Source organism: Pongo pygmaeus, chromosome 17 (genome assembly GCF_028885625.2).
Source record: "Pongo pygmaeus isolate AG05252 chromosome 17, NHGRI_mPonPyg2-v2.0_pri, whole genome shotgun sequence".
NCBI classification, from domain to species: Eukaryota; Metazoa; Chordata; class Mammalia; order Primates; family Hominidae; genus Pongo; species Pongo pygmaeus.
The window spans coordinates 81,698,637-81,711,281 of NC_072390.2; positions in this window are offsets into that span (position 1 = coordinate 81,698,637).

Below are 12,645 nucleotides of genomic sequence, written 5' to 3' on the forward strand. Positions count from 1 at the left end.
TAAGTCCAGACTTGCTTTTATTTAATAATGCAAATCCTAGTTCTATCCTAACTGAGATAAGAATATGAGAATACCATCTGGCCCTGGTTTTGTTCAATCAGTTGATGGCAGTGGGTCTTCTTCTAACACTCTTTCTGAGCATTTCCTTAGATTTTTTTTGCCAATTTTTAAATTATTATTATTATTATTATTATTATTATTATTATACTTTAGGTTTTATGGTACATGTGCGTCATCCAGCTTTTCAATGCTTTATATATCCTCTCAAAGAAAATAATTACTTAAATTCTTGCATTTTTGTAGTAATTCTCCCTGGAGTACTTGCATTTTTACAATGGATTACAAGTATAAGGCACTGGAAGTAGAGAGAAGGATACATTGAGATAAGAAAGCATCCCTTGTTTTTTCAAATATAGCAAAGCATAACATGTGCTGTAATTAACTTCAAATATTGGTTTAAAAAAAACAGTGAAAAATCTGTATTAATCTGTTCTCACACTGCTGATAAAGACATACCAGAGACTTGGCAATTTATAAAGACAAAGAGGTTTAGTGGACTCACCGTTGCATGTGGCTGAGGAGGCCTCACAATCTTCGTAGAAGGTGAAAGGTATATATTACATGGCAGCAGACAAGAGAGAGTGAGAACCAAGTGATAGGGGAAACCCCTTATAAAACTATCAGATCTCATGAAACTTATGCACTACTATGAGAACAGTATGGAGGAAACAGCCACCTTGATTCAATTAAATCCCACTCTGTCCCTCCCATAACATGTGGGAATTATGGGAGCTACAATTCAAGATGAGATTTGGGTGGGGACACACCCCGAACCATATCAAAAGCAATGTCCTAAAATCTTAAAAGAATAAAACTGATCGGAAGAGGGACAGAAAATGCTGATTTTTCCTAATTAACCATGAAAGGAATATATCTAATGTCCTGGTAAATTCAAAATCGTGATTAAAGAAAGATATAGGCTTCAGTTTCACAATTTCTTGTAATCGACATTAAGAAAGCAAATCATACACCTCTGTATCACTGACCAAAACATAGTACTGTGTTGTCAATTTTGATGAATATATATATTCTGTATTGGAGGCTATTGGAGAGTTGAAAAACCTGTATCACTATAACCGCTTTTGTGAGCAAGTTGACTTTCCAAATTTAGTAATGAAGAGACTAAAATGAATTATCATTTCACCTTTCACTTATTACGACTATTCTATCAATTTATTTTCAAGAATATTGCAAGATGCTGGAAAAAGCATCACTGTTATTGTTTCTTGGAATGTATTCTTACTAAAGTGCAAGACTTCTGGAACTTTTAGTTTTACATGTCACAAAGCTTTGGGGGAAAATCAAGGAAATAATTCTGCCCTTCTGCTTCTGTATATTTTATGAACATTCTACCACAATACTATCAAAGAATGAGAGTGCTTTCGTGATTGAGAAGGAAATAAAATACATCATGACACGTACACACACAAAAAAATATATTCTAAGTACATTTTGAATTGAAATGTAACAAGAAGGGATCGCATGCTAACGTGAGACTTTTCAGTGTGGCAATAGCAAATATTAATATTTATAATGTTTTTCTCTGCCCAAAGCATGCTTCCTCTGTAGTGAATTGTTCATTTACAAATTTCTGTTTAACCTTATATTTATTTTTGTGATCGATTGAGGATATATGGAAGAACTGGATGTTTATTTTACCTCAAGTTATATCTTTAACTTCTTGCATTATTCAGGATTAACACAGTTTGGCAATACTAACTTAGAAAAAAATAAAGACAAAAAATGAATTAAATGTTCTTTTGTAAAACACAAAGGAAACTGTTACAGATATGAAAACGCTTCAATACTTCGTTTTCTTAGCAGAGGTGGATTCTGTCTGTTCGAATGACTAGCCACACTGATTCTCACCCACTGCAATACTAAGAAAAACTTCGATCTAAGGCACCAGATTATCTTTAGGATGCTGCAAAGAATCAAACTAATTCCTCTCATTAATTCTGACCTGCTTACAAGTTTTACAAAATTTACAGTTTACTAGAATACGGCTGAGACACTAAGGGAATAGGAGTAAATTTCATTTTCACTACTGTATTTGAGACACTCAGGGGAAACAATAGTGAAAATGAATTTCAGCAGTCAGTTGGTCAACTAAATAATTTAATGCCAAAAACAAAATAAACAGAAATTGAAGGTTCTATTTTGTACAGGCAGCATGTGTTTTTTCTTATTTTCATCATATTAAATCCATGGATTTTATTCCCACTGTAGGGAGAAAGTACATGTATGAGTCAAAACCACATGTTTTGCACCAGTATTACATAAACATTTATGTATAAGTACTGGTTTCCATATTGGTAGCCATATCCTCCATGCTGCCTGGCTTATCAATGAATTTCTTATGAATAAAAACTGTTTGTTTTCTGAAAATTGTAAGCAGTTTCTAACTACACACATTACCCTTAGCTGCAACTCCATGTAAACACATTATATTTCCATTTCCTCTTGCTTCTCCATGAGTATGTGCTCTGTGCAGTCCCAAAGGGCCTGTTCTTAGAAGGACCCCACACTTAATATAATACTTCGCTGTAGGCATCCTTAAATTTTTAATAATCTTTGAATTTTCATTTTCCACTGGGTTGCACAAATTATGTAGCTCGTCCTCAGGGTATAAGATTATTTTTACAAACCACAATTCTGATACTTTCACTATGTGTCCAAATCTGTCAAATAAAGTCCTAAATGACATCTTTTCTGTTTCCTTATCTGATTCTCATCTTGAAGAGCAATTTCCCTATCCCAATTTGCCAGCACTGACTCTGCATTGAATTTTTGCACGTAAATTTCTATGTGGCATTGGAATATCTATCAGTCATTGTACACAATAGGAGGCTATGCTAAATGTAAGCGGTTTTATTTCTTGCTCATCCCACAGCTCCCCTAAGCAGCTCTCCTCCAAGCTTTGTCTTGAAAATCCAGGATGCGTCCCTCTTGCATCTTCACCTTCGGGAAAACTTAAGGGACTTGTTTTTGACATAAAAGAAGGAGAAAGTAGATAGCAATGCAGAGTATTTTTTAACATCCAGCCCTGGAAGTGGCTTGTATCATTTCACCTACAATGTATTAGTCTATGTTTGGTCATTTGACCCCAAAATAATTGAGGTAGAGGCTGAAAAATGTGGTCTCCCTGTATGCCTAGGAAGTGGAAATCATGTAGTTAATTCATAGCAATGCCGCTGCCAAACCTGGAGAGATGAATCTAATTCATTTTTTCTCTTCTGCAGTACCTCGGCCATATCTTTGGATTGTAGGACTTAAGCCAATATTTGTTGAATGTGTGATTCAGTGTACCTAGCATGCTAAATTCCCTGAAGGTTCTTGAAAATTTCATTATTTCTGTTTACTTAGCCAAAATCATAGTCTCCAATATAGCAATAGGGCTTCAAAACAATCATTTTTTTATTACTTCCACCTTAAAAAGTTTTATGAAGGAAATAGAAAAAAAAAGTGTTGAAAGAAAACAGAGGAGACTCTGTATTGGAATTATCATTTTTTATTTTCTGAGAAATTATGGAATCTATATTTTATGAGAATATTCAAGTCATTTTTCAAATATAAGAAAATAAGTCAGAATGGTAGATAAAACTAGGTTGAGCACTTAGCTTATGACTCATAAGCATAAGTTATAGAGGAAGTAAAATAGGATGAAGTAGCAACTTATGAGACCTAACATGTTAGAAAAAGGAAGTAGACTATGAATATGTTCTGAACATAGATATGAAGACATGAAAAAATCCATAAGACCCTAGTATGATACTATGCTAAACACACTGGAGGTACCAGAGGCTGTGATATTCACGATGTACTTAGTTTATATGAGATATATAAGGCACTTCAAATACTCAGTGTTTTTAAATCCTCCATCCATTGGTGGCACTTATATTTTGATAGACAAAAGAATTAAACAGATTTAAAACGAAATATTTTAACTTAATAGACAAATTCATTTGGGATGAAAGTTTAAATTTGGGCAAGGAATATTCTTTTTTATGACAGAATGCCCGCAAAAACAAGTATATAGTAAGGATTGAGATAGAAAACTTCTAAACACAAATATTATAACTGACAGAAGCAGGGGTGATTAATTGACGATAAAATGTTCAGAGGAAGAACACTAGAATATTGCGGCACTATTCACAATAGCAAAGACTTGGAACCAACCCAAATGTCCATGAGTGATGGACTGGATAAAGAAAATGTGGCACATATACACAACGGAATACTATGCCACCATAAAAAAGGACAAGTTCATGTCCTTTGCAGGGATATAGATGAAGCTGGAAACCATCATTCTTGGCAAACTATCACAAGAACAGAAAACCAAACACCACATGTTCTCACTCATAAGTGGGAGTTGAACAAGGATAACACATGGACACAGGGAGGGGGACATCACAAACAGGGCCTGTCGGTGGGTGGGGGTCTAGGCAGCAAACCACCATGGCACATGTATACCTGTGTAACAAAACTGCGCGTTCTGCACATGTACCCCAGAACTTGAAGCGTAATAAAAATGAAATAAAATAAAAGATATAAAATTAAAAAAGAACACAGAATATTTGTAATTTTGCTTGACGTACCTTCTACTCAAAAAATACAAGTGCAATTCAAGCTAACTGGCTTCTATTGGAGACAGGTTTCCATATCACTGCATCTCCCTGATATAGCAAGTGCGTATATTAATCCCCAGCACCTTCATCCTTTCAATTCCCTTGCTCAGTCCTCACCGCCAGTCCTCATAAGCACAATACCCACAAGGGAAGCTGTAGAAACCATGACTCAGCTCGTGTGCTCCTTCCACCCCATTGGCAGCCTCCCCTGACCAGCCTCATTTCTATCTCTTTGCTTCAGTCTGTGGAGTTTAAACACAGTCAATAAAACATGGAACTTTGCAATCTTAATTTTGTCTGTAAGGGTTTCCATTCACCGGGGCTACCATAAAAAATACCACAGATGGGATGGTTTAAGCAACAGAAATTTATTTTCTCATTCTTCTGGAAGCCAGAAGTTCAAGATCAAGGTGTCTTCAGGTTTGGTTTCTCCTGAGGCCTCTCTCCTTGGTTGGCAGAAGGCCACCCTCTCACTGTGTCTTCACATATGATATGAAGTGACCTTTTCTCTGTGTGTGTAAAGCCCTGGTATCTTTCATGTATCCTAATTTCCCTTCTTATCAGGACACCAGGCATTTGGATCATGGCACATTCATGGCCTCATTTGGGTTAATTTCCTCTTTAGAGACTGTCTCTAAATACAGTCATGTACTTAGGTAATGAGGGTTAGGGCTGCAATACGTATTTTCGGGAGGGACACTATTCAATCTCTGACTGTTATTCTTTTTGACCTGGGTCAGCTTAAGCAGTAATGTACTTGCAGGCTTTGCTTGAGTCATGGTAAGGTTCCACATATGACTATAGTTAGTACTATATGCAACCAGTATTTAGGAAGTTGACGTGTATCCCAGCTTTCTGTAAGTCATATTTCTTCAAAAGTTTCTTAAAATACTTGGGCTATTCTATGCAGTTTGGGATACTCTTATTCTTTGAATAACAGTCACGAAATTACATATCGGGATGGAACTTAATCTCCTATTACAGTTAAAAGATTTTACTCCCTGAATTTTAAGTTATAAGCCTATAGCAAGCCAGATTTATTTACAGTGATAAAGCAAATAAATGTCTTTGACTACAAATATGAAACTTTCCTATTTTATTTGTTTGTTAAAAATATTTGGAACTGGCAAGGCGTGGTGGCTTACGCCTATAATCCCAGATCTTTGTGAGGCCAAGGCAGGTGGATCACTTGAGGTCAGGAGTTTGAGACCAGCCTGGCCAAAATGATGAAACTCTGTCTCTACTAAAAATACAAAAGTTAGCTGGGCTTGGTGGCACATGCCTGGAATCCCAGTTACTTGGGAGGCTGAGGCAGGAGAATCGCCTGAACCTGGGAGGCAGAGCTTGCAGTGAGCCGAGATCGTGCCACTGCTGGGCGACAGAGCAAGACTCCATCTCAAAAACAACAACAACAACAACAACAACAACAACAAAAAGAATTATTTCAGGAATAGCAGAGATAGTCTGGGTATATATATATATATATATATTTTTTTCTTTTGGCATAAATTAACTTCCATAATGAAGATAGTAGAGAATGATATTTAAGGATTTTGCAGAACCATATTAGAGAACTGACAATTTATGAAAGCCTATAAAACTGAAAGCCAAGAAAAAGTCATAAATTTAAAAGAATGAAATTGATAGAAAACCTTTCATTGAATGGAAAATTATGAAATAAAATCAGGGGAAAATGATTGTCAAAGAGCAAGAAACCAATCTAAATATAGTGTGAATTCAGTTTGCTTTTTCAAAGTTGGGGAAAAGGACAGGAGTAAACTGGAAAGAGCATTTCAATCTGAAAAAAAAACAAAAACAAAAACAAAAACAAAAAAACTAGCTGAAAGAAAGACAGCCCAACCACTTTGACTTAAAGCAAGTAAAAAGAGAGAAGCTCCCTGGAAGACCCATTAAGGTTTTATTATAGTCAATGAAGGTTCAACTATTCAAAAATCAAGGTCAGTTAACTTGAGGAAGTGTTGCCACCTATTTCCATCCATCCACACTATAGTGAGAGCTGATGTAGTCAGTTTCAATGCCAAAATTTTTTTCCTAGAATTATCCAAAAGGGAAATACCTACTAAGAACATCTGTTAGAAGAGGATTTTTAAAAATTTGGGAATCTAATTTATTTAGATAATCAAAGTAAATTTGACTATGTTACTGAACAATGGAGATGACTGCTAGTCTGTACTTTTATGTCACATTTCCTTGTAAATTTCACAATTTTGCCAAGCTAATTATTCTCCTATTGTTAAAAGACTGTGTAAAGAAATGTGGCCTTGACTTATTTTAAAAATGAAAGAAAATTATATTCCTGGTAAATGTAGTTATGTGAAAGTGTGTGCTTTGTTATAAGTAAACCGTTTTCTTATCACAATACACACCTGTGTTTATTGTAACATTCAAATACTGTACAATCAAACGTGGGATGTTTTCAATTTTGAAATGTTACAAATAATACTACAAAGATAAGCTTGTATATATGTAATTTTATATTTTTCCATAATAACCTTGGAATAGTTTTCTAAAAGTGGGATTGGAGTATCTTGGAATATGGTTAATGATTAGATAGTGTCAATTTTTCTATGTAATTATTTTGCTCTGGCAGTACACGGGAGTCCCTGTTTCCCATGGCCTCTCAAAGTCATTTTTCATTCAATTTTTGTGCATTTAAATATATACGTGTGTTTGTATGTTTCCATGTACAATGCCTTTTACTATGCGGGGAGCATGTGTGTGTTTCTATTTAGGCTGTTTAGTGCTTTTGCTAGTTGTCACATATATGTATATAAATACCTTTATATCATATACTCAGCATTTTTATTAAATCCAGCCTATTTGTTCCTTAGTGTGGATAATAATATAATTATTTCATTCTTTCCCACATCTTCTTCCTTTCCCCATCCTTAAATTATATTAATTACTCTTATTTTCCTTGAGTTTTATCTTTGTTCTTAAATTATGTTAGCATACTTGATTTTTCCCCTTCAAATGATATGATGATTATAGCTAAACCCTATAAAACAATGAGTGAGATAATTTTACTTTCTACCTATACTTTCCCTTCACCTTCCATGTAGTTTCTATTCGTATTAATTTTACATTTAGTGTTATTTTCATGCTCTCAGGTTTTATATGATTTACAGACTGTGTTAGCCTGTTTTTTTGCTGCTGACATACCTGAGACTGGGAAGAGAAAGAGGTTTAATTGGACTTACAGTTCCATATTGCCAGGGAGGCCTCAGAATCACGGCGGGAGGCAAAGGCACTTCTTCCATGGTGGCGACAAGAGCAAATGAGAGGGATGCAGAAGTGGAAACCCCAATAAACCCATCAGATTTCGTGAGACTTAGTCACTACCATGAGAACAGTATGGGGGAAACCACCCCCATGATTCAAATTATCTCCCACTGGGAATTATAGGAGCACAATTCAAGATGAAATTTGTGTGGGGACACAGAGCAAAACCATATCACAGACTTTTTTTTTTGCTTTTTTTCATATTTCAGGTTTGGAACTATTTATAAGCTATTTACATACAGAATTGTGATGTCAATCTCATTTTCTTTTCTTTCTAAATGAGTTGGTCTTCCTGCCTGGATTACCAAAGATGCTTCTTTGATATTTAAAAGTATTATATCAGGATATTGTTCTACTTTCATAGACTGCATTGATTGGTATTTATTCATGCATACAATGAGTCTTCTAAGTATTTATATTTAAATATTTTATTTAGAAAAATTATTTTATATTACATATTTTTTGTTTTTTTTTCTCTCTTTTTGGTTTTATTCTTTTTGGACTTTGTACATATATTCTTTGCCTGCCATTCTCACACATCCCTTTCTCATGAATCCTCATTCTCTTTCTTTATTTCTGTTTTCTTTCCTTTACTTTTTACTTTACCTTTCCTATTTCACTTACAGTGTATCCTGTGCTGTTTAGTAACTCTCTTGGATTTTTTTTTCTTGTTATTGTCTTTGTTTTTGAAATATTTTCTTTGTTCTCTAATTTTGTCTAGAGATCTGACACTTCTCAGATTATTCTATTTTACACAAATCTCAGATTTTCTCACTGATTTGCTCAGAGTTCACTGATATGCTGATCTTTTCAAACATTAACAATGTTCTCAAAATTTAAGCTGAATTCTAGGGATTAATAACAATTATTAATATGTCTATTTCCACAGCATTTTTCCTGGTATCTTTACCTTATATGTTACCCTGTTATTTAGTGATTAAGACAATAAAACTCATTGACACAAAAGCAGAACTCAATATAACAGTCCTTGGATGACTGAATGTAGCATAACTTCTGTCCACATTCCATTGGCTGATATTCAACAAAACGACATAGATGCAAGAGAATCTAAGACACATAGTCTTTCTGTGTATCTAAAATTAAAAATATAATATAAAAATGTGGAGAATAGAATTGTACTTACCACATTATTTCATCAGCAAGATTACCTTAAAACTCCTAATTGGCAAACGAAACATGAGTTATCATATCACACTTAGAGTTTCACAGATTAAAAGCACTAATCTCAGAAGAATCATCACCCTTTAAAATATTTTTCTAGGCAGCTATTAACATGGCTTCTATTGAATTATGTGGATCAATCCTATACGACAAAAATGCTGAGATAGTGACTTTATGTTTTGGCCCATTTTCTCATCCAACATTACAGGCAAAATTTATGCAACTAAAGAGGAAGCATGGACATATATGTCAACCCATATCAAAGGATACAGAATTGGAAGACAAAGAGTCAAATTATTGCAATGGTCTATATGAGACATGATGGTAGCAATACATAGGATATTGCTGATAAAAATAGTGACAAGTGGTCAATCCAGGATATATTTTAAGATATAACTGACTATTTGCTGAAGGATGAGACATCACATGGAACAGAAACAGAGATTACTTTACTTTCTACCTATACTTTCCCCTCACCTTCCATGTAGTTTCTATTTGTATTAATTTTACATTTAGTGTTATTTTCATGATCTCAGGATTTATATTATTTACAGACTGTATTAGCCTCAATATCTCAATATTTGTCCGGAGAAAATAGATAGATGAAGTTGTTATTTACCAAGAAGCGGATTGGCTGTAGAAAATATAAACTTCTGGAGAAAAGAACACTATGCGTTCTTTAATGTTATGTTTGAGATACCTATGACATACATTAATGGGTATATCAGATAGATAAATATATCTCTGGTATTCAGGAGGAATATGATGGCCAGAGATATATTAATATAAAATAGAAAATAAAAAATATCTTGGGAATTTGGGGCTTTTCGGCAATATAGTTTGCAAAGGTTAGGAGAAACCACCAAAGTGTCCAGTAAGTTATAAGATGTTAATAAAGAGTGAATCTTGAGTATTCAGTGAAACACAAGACAGTACAATTAATGCTGTTTGTAGACTGCATTCATCCAAAGCATCTTTGATGATATTGAGATATGTCTGTCGCATGGCGGGGCTGACAGCCTGACTGGAGTGAGTTCAAGAGGAGAGTGAATATAAATATGTCTTCTAATGAATTTTGCTTGGAGAAAATGGAGAAATTGAGTGGTAATTTGAAGAACACATGTGGCCAAAGAAAAGTGTCAATCATCTGCTATTAGTAGCAGGATAGAACAGATGGGACTGAGGGTGTGGACCTGCTAATTTTAGGCCTTAGTGGAGTGTACTTATGAAACACAATTGTATTGTTATGGTAAGCCTACATTTCAATTTAACCATTGAAAATTTAGCATCTGAATCAATGTAAGCTTGGTGCAAAACCAAAGGTGTTTTATTAATTTTTTTCTATCATAGAAATCATCCTATTCTCTTTTTACATAAAATTTATTGTGTATAGTGAAGGTACATCACAACATGTTATGCGATACGTACAGATAGTAAATTGGTGACTATAGTGAAGCAAATTAACATAGCCATCACTTCACAGTCATTCTTTAGTGTGTGTATAACAAGAGCAGTTACATTCTATTTATTTAACAAAAATCCAAAATGCAATTCATTGTTGTTGCCTATAGTCCTCATGTTGTACACTAGATTCTAGATCTCCTATGTATCTCCTACTTTGTATTCTGTGACCTGTATCTCCCTATTTCCTCTCCACCCTCCCATTTTATCCAAGTACAGTATACTTACAGTGGAATGTTTGAGAATGATTGCTATATGTTAAATCACTCATTGCCACTTACTGAGAAATTAAGAAAGACGTCTACTATATTGCAGGGTCAGGAATATGGTTTCTGAGTTGAAGACAAACATATCCACCTGGCTATTGAAGCTCCTTTTTTTCCCCTATATTGGTCATTTACCATAATTCTGATTCAGCCAGTCTGAGTCATATCAGCTAGAGGACAGGCCAATTCCAGCCCCTTAGCACTGGAGATCTCTTTTGAACAAGATCACCTCCTCAATCAGGAACCTTCATGTTGCATAGTTACGTGGATGTTCCCTTTCAATATGCAGTGCATTATGGTAGAGTGATCTCCCAGTATTAGCGTGATGGCCATGGTGTGCCCAATCCAGCTGTGCCCAGCCTCAGCAGACCCTCTGCTCTCCTTTTCTTGTAAGTTCTTATTCCCTTCTAATTATCTTCAAGAAACTATGTGAATTACTCATTTTCAAAATTGTCAAGATCCTCGAAGATATGTTGCTCTTGGGCAAAAATTGTTCTTCCTTGTGATTCCTCAGGAATCCCTCTAATTGCTGTCTAGCCTGCTATTGCTCAGACTGTATGCCCTGCCCCAAAATTCAGACTTCATGAGAGATCAGTTAGAATATCGGATGTAATATGTCAATATATCTGGTAGCCTGTAACCCAATATCTGACAATAAAAGGGTCAGTATTCCTCATATAATGTCCAAATCTACTTTGTAATGGATAATATGCACTGGCCAAAGACCGTCTTTCCTTTTTTAAATTCTGTCTTCTAGACTTCTGTGAACTTCTCAAAGTACAAAACTATCTTTATTTATTCACTTCTATTTACCACTGCAACCAATTCCCACAAGCGATATCATGAAGAAATAATTATGTTCAATATCATCCTCTATCTATTCTCAACACAGCTGGGGTATAAATGAAATATCCTGTTTTTCCAGTTAGTTTTGCTGCATAACAAATCACTCCAATTCAGTGGCAGCAAACAACCTGTTCACAGATCATGTGGGCCAGGAACTCAGAATGGGTTCAGCACGGAAGGCTACAGGTAACTAGGAGGTTGTGTACTGGACTTACTCAAATCCTAACTCACATACATATTGACAGTTGATGCTGGCTCACAGCTCAACTCCTAAAGGTTGACTGTCACACTTAGACATTGCTTCTCCCTATTGTTTCTGTGCATGATCTACTTTGGAGAAGCTCACAGCATGGCAAATGGTTTCCATGCATAAGCAAATCAAACAAAACAGAACAAACAAAGAGGAAGCTATACCACTTTTTATGAACTAGTATTAGTAGTCACATAATGTCACTCCTGTCTGGTCAAAAACTCACTCAGATTCAAGGGTGTTGGACCTAGACACATAACTTTTGATTGACTCACTCAATATCACACTGTAGGAAGAGCATGTAAAATGAGATAAATTATTGCTGCCATGCACAATATTTGGAGGATTTAACAAAATAAAATAATACTAATTATAAATCGTTTATCAAGCCCATAATATATCCATGGCTCCATACTAAATGCTTTACAATCAACAAATTATTAAATAGTCACACCCTCTCTTGTCATATATATTTTCTCCCATTTTTCCTATATGGATTTGAAATTTTGACAGGTTAATAAATTGACCAAGATCACACTGCTGGTACATTGAAGTAAGCAACAGATTTCAAATATCATCTGTCTTACCCCAAAGATTTATAACTGTCCTATGATTCCTGACATTCATTATTTTCCTCTAAAGTATCATT